Here is a 5,877-nt window from a genome sequence, read left to right as displayed (position 1 = left end):
TGATGTGCTTGGTTCTCTTGTGAAATCTGGATTCCTTCGCCAAGGCAATTGCACCAGTATTGTCACAAAAGATTTTCATTGGACCCGATGCACTAGGTATGACACCTAGATCGGATACGAACTCCTTCATCCAGAATCCTTCATTTGCTGCTTCCGGAGCAGCTATGTATTCCGCTTCACATGTAGATCCCGCCACAACGCTTTGTTTAGAACTGCACCAACTGACAGCTCCACCGTTCAATGTAAACACGTATCCGGTTTGCGATTTAGAATCGTCCGGATCAGTGCCAAAGCTTGCATCAACGTAACCATTTACGATGAGCTCTTTGTCACCTCCATAAACGAGAAACATATCCTTAGTCCTTTTCAGGTATTTCAGGATGTTCTTGACCGCTGTCCAGTGATCCACTCCTGGATTACTTTGGTACCTCCCTGCTAGACTTATAGCAAGGCACACATCAGGTCTGGTACACAGCATTGCATACATGATAGAGCCTATGGCTGAAGCATAGGGATCATCTTTCATTTTCTATCTATCTTCTGCAGTTGTTGGGCATTGAGTCTTACTCAACTTCACACCTTGTAACACAGGCAAGAAGCCTTTCTTTGCTTGATCCATTTTGAACTTCTTCAAAACTTTGTCAAGGTATGTGCTTTGTGAAAGTTTAATTAAGCGTCTTGATCTATCTCTATAGATCTTGATGCCCAATATGTAAGCAGCTTCACCGAGGTCTTTCATTGAAAAACTCTTATTCAAGTATCCCTTTATGCTATCTAGAAATTCTATATCATTTCCAATCAGCAATATTTCATCCACATATAATATCAGAAATGCTACAGAGCTCCCACTCACTTTCTTGTAAATACAGGCTTCTCCAAAAGTCTGTATAAAACCAAATGCTTTGATCACACTATCAAATCATTTATTCCAAGTCCGAGAGGCTTGCACCAGTCCATAAATGGATCGCTGGAGCTTGCACACTTTGTTAGCTCCCTTTGGATCGTCAAAACCTTCTGGTTGCATCATATACAACTCTTCTTCCAGAAATCCATTCAAGAATGCAGTTTTGACATCCATTTGCCAAATTTCATAATCATAAAATGCGGCAATTGCTAACATGATTCGGACAGACTTAAGCATCGCTACAGGTGAGAAGGTCTCATCGTAGTCAATCCCTTGAACTTGTCGAAAACCTTTTGCAACAAGTCGAGCTTTATAGACAGTAACATTACCGTAAGCGCTAGTCTTCTTCTTGAAGGTCCATTTATTCTCAATTGCTTGCCGATCATTGGGCAAGTCAACCAAAGTCCATAATTTGTTCTCATACATGGATCCCATCTCAGATTTCATGGCCTCAAGCCATTTTGCGGAATCTGGGCTCACCATCACTTCTTCATAGTTCGTAGGTTCATCATGATCTAGTAGCATGACTTCCAGAACAGGATTACCGTACCACTCTGGTGCGGATGTTACTCTGGTTGATCTACGAGGTTCAGTAGTAACTTGATCTGAAGTTCCATGATCATCATCATTAACTTCCTCACCAATTGGTGTAGGCATCACAGAAACTGGTTTCTGTGATGAACTACTTTCCAATAGAGGAGTAGATATAGTTACTTCATCAAGTTCCACTTTCCTCCCACTAACTTCTTTCGAGAGAAACTCCTTCTCTAGAAAGGATCCATTCTTAGCAACGAAAGTCTTGCCTTCGGATCTGTGATAGAAGGTGTACCCAACAGTCTCCTTTGGGTATCCTATGAAGACACATTTCTCTGATTTGGGTTCGAGCTTATCAGGTTGAAGCTTTTTCACATAAGCATCGCAGCCCCAAACTTTCAGAAAGGACAACTTTGGTTTCTTGCCAAACCACAGTTCATAAGGCGTCGTCTCAACGGATTTTGATGGTGCCCTATTTAACGTGAATGCGGACGTCTCTAAATCATATCCCCAAAATGATAGCGGTAAATCTGTAAGAGACATCATAGATCGCACCATATCTAGTAAAGTACAATTACGACGTTCGGACACACCATTACGCTGTGGTGTTCCAGGTGGCGTGACTTGCGAAACTATTCCGCATTGTTTCAAATGTAGACCAAACTCGTAACTCAAATATTCTCCTCCACGATCAGATCGTAGAAACTTTATTTTCTTGTTACGATGATTTTCAACTTCACTCTGAAATTCTTTGAACTTTTCAAATGTTTCAGACTTATGCTTCATTAAGTAGATATACCCATATCTGCTTAAATCATCTATGAAGGTGAGAAAATAACGATATCCGCCACAAGCCTCAACATTCATCGGACCACATACATCTGTATGTATGATTTCCAATAAATCTGGTGCTCTCTCCATAGTTCCGGAGAACGGCGTTTTAGTCATCTTGCCCCTGAGGCACGGTTCACAAGTACCAAGTGGTTCCAAAAGTCCATTAGTATGGAGTTTCTTCATGCGCTTTACACCGATATGACCTAAACGGCAGTGCCACAAATAAGTTGCACTATCATTATCAACTCTGCATCTTTTGGCTTCAACATTATGAATATGTGTATCACTACTATCAAGATTCATCAAAAATAGACCACTCTTCAAGGGTGCATGACCATAAAAGATATTACTCATATAAATAGAACAACCATTATTCTCTGATTTAAATGAATAACCGTCTCACATCAAACAAGATCCAGATATAATGTTCATGCTCAACACTGGCACCAAATAACAATTATTTAGGTCTAATACTAATCCCGAAGGTAGATGTAGAGGTAGCGTGCCGACCGCGATCACATCGACTTTGGAACCATTTCCCACGCGCATCATCACCTCATCCTTTGCCAGTGTTCACTTAATTTGTAGTCCCTGTTTCGAGTTGCAAATATTAGCAACAGAACCAGTATAAAATACCCAGGTGCTACTGCGAGCTCTAGTAAGGTACACATCAATAACATGTATATCACATATACCTTTGTTCACCTTGCCATCCTTCTTATCCGCCAAATACTTGGGACAGTCCCGCTTCCAGTGACCAGTCTGCTTGCAGTAGAAGCACTCAGTTTCAGCTTAGGTCCAGACTTGGATTTCTTCTCCTGAGCAGCAACTTGCATGCTGTTCTTCTTGAAGTTCCCCTTCTTCTTCCCTTTGCCCTTCTTGAAACTGGTGGTCTTACTGACCATCAACACTTGATGCTCCTTCTTGATTTCTACCTCTGCAGCCTTTAGCATTGCGAAGAGCTCGGGAATTGTCTTATCCATCCCTTGCATATTATATTTCATCACGAAGCTCTTGTACCTTGGTGGCAGTGATTGTAGAACTCTGTCAATGACACTATCAACCGGAAGATTAACTCCCAGCTGAGTCAAGTGATTATGGTACCCATACATTCTGAGTATATGTTCACTGACAAAACTATTCTCCTCCATCTTTCAGCTGTAGAACTTATTGGAGACTTCATATCTCTCAATCCGGGCATTTGCTTGAAATATTAACTTCAACTCCTGGAACATCTCATATGCTCCATGACGTTCAAAATATCGCTGAAGTCCCGGTTCTAAGCCGTAAAGCATGGCACACTGAACTATCGAGTAGTCATCGGCTTTGCTCTGCCAGGCGTTCTTAACGTCTGCAGTTGCATCAGCCGCAGTCCTGGCACTCAGCGGTGCTTCGAGGACGTAATTCTTCTGAGCAGCAATGAGGATAATCCTCAAGTTACGGACCTAGTCCGTGTAATTGCTACCATCATCTTTCAACTTTGCTTTCTCAAGGAACGCATTAAAATTCAACGGAACAATAGCACGGGCCATCTATCTACAATCAAACATAGACAAGCAAGATACTATCAGGTGCTAAGTTCATCATAAATTTAAGTTCAATTAATCATATTACTTAAGAACTCCCACTTAGATAGACATCCCTCTAATCCTCTAAGTGATCACGTGATCCAAATCAACTAAACCATAACCGATCATCACGTGAAATGGAGTAGTTTTCAATGGTGAACATCACTATGTTGATCATAACTACTATATGATTCACGCTCGACCTTTCGGTCTCAGTGTTCCGAGGCCATATCTGCATATGCTAGGCTCGTCAAGTTTAACCTGAGTATTCTGCGTGTGCAAAACTGGCTTGCACCCGTTGTAGATGGACGTAGAGCTTATCACACCCGATCATCACATGGTGTATGGGCACGACGAACTTTGGCAATGGTGCATACTCAGGGAGAACACTTTTATCTTGAAATTTAGTGAGAGATCATCTTATAATGCTACCGTCAATCAAAGCAAGATAAGATGCATAAAAGATAAACATCACATGCAATCAATATAAGTGATATGATATGGCCATCATTATCTTGTGCTTGTGATCTCCATCTCCGAAGCACCGTCATGATCACCATCGTCACCGGCGCGACACCTTGATCTCCATCGTAGCATCGTTGTCGTCTCGCCAATCTTATGCTTCCACAACTATCGCAACCGCTTAGTGATAAAGTAAAGCATTACAGGCGATTGCATTGCATACAATAAAGCGACAACCATATGGCTCCTGCCAGTTACCGATAACTCGGTTACAAAACATGATCATCTCATACAATAAAATTTAGCATCATGTCTTGACCATATCACATCACAACATGCCCTGCAAAAACAAGTTAGACGTCCTCTACTTTGTTGTTGCAAGTTTTACGTGGCTGCTACGGGCTTAGCAAGGACCGTTCTTACCTACGCATCAAAACCACAATGATAGTTTGTCAAGTTGGTGTTGTTTTAACCTTCGCAAGGACCGGGCGTAGCCACAATCGGTTCAACTAAAGTTGGAGAAACTGACACCCGCCAGCCACCTGTGTGCAAAGCACGTCGGTAGAACCAGTCTCGCGTAAGCGTACGCGTAATGTCGGTCCAGGCCGCTTCATCCAACTATACCGCCGAACCAAAGTATGACATGCTGCTAAGCAGTATGACTTATATCGCCCACAACTCACTTGTGTTCTACTCGTGCATATGACATTTACGCATAAAACTAGGCTCGGATGCCACTGTTGAGAAACGTAGTAATTTCAAAAAAAAATCCTATGCACACGCAAGATCATGGTGATGCTGTCGGATTTTCAGTTCTGGCAGACCCTTAAGGTTCAAACTCTGGGGTGCGCGCGGAGATTACGTCTTCTACCTCACCGTCTCGCAAGGATCTAGACTACTGAAAGAACTGCACAAGAGACACAAGGTTTATACTGGTTTGGGCCACCGTTGTGGTGTAATACCCTACTCCAGTGTGTGGTGGGTGGATTGCCTCTTAGGGCTGATGATGATGAACAATACAAGGAAGAATAGCCTCGCGAGGGTCTGCTCTTGGCTGGGGCGATGAACTGCTAGGAGGAGTTCAGTCACCCTGCTCTCTCTCTCTCTTTCTCTCTCTCTCTGATTCACTCACTGCCTTACTCTCACTCGCCGCCCGCGGTTGATTGATCGATCCCCCCTACACTATGGTGGCTAGTCCTATTTATAGAGGCCCTGCTCCTCTTCCCAAATATCGAGCGGGAAGGGAGCCAACAATGGCGGGCTAATTTGAAGGGGGACAGCAAGTATCAACTATCCTAACAAAAGCAGTCTTCACCTGCGCAAAGCTGTGGTGATGACGCCGTCTTGGGCTCCACGGTGACCTCCGTCTCGTAGTCCTCTTGGTCTTGGTCTCGTTGCACCGAAATGGCAACCTTTGCCTGATGCCTCGGTACTCCGCGGCTGCGCTTGCTCCCTTTGCACCAAAGGGGAAAGGAGGACGCTGCGCGGGTTGGCACCCGCCTGGCGCCCTGAGTCGTCATGGCTTGCGTCACGGGCACCTCGCGAGGTACCCCGCCTTGATTTCTCTGCCTCCTC

This window comes from Triticum urartu, chromosome 3 (genome assembly GCF_003073215.2).
Source record: "Triticum urartu cultivar G1812 chromosome 3, Tu2.1, whole genome shotgun sequence".
In the NCBI taxonomy this organism is placed as follows: domain Eukaryota; kingdom Viridiplantae; phylum Streptophyta; class Magnoliopsida; order Poales; family Poaceae; genus Triticum; species Triticum urartu.
The sequence above is the reverse complement of the archived record's forward strand: the minus strand, read 5'-3'. Positions refer to the sequence as shown.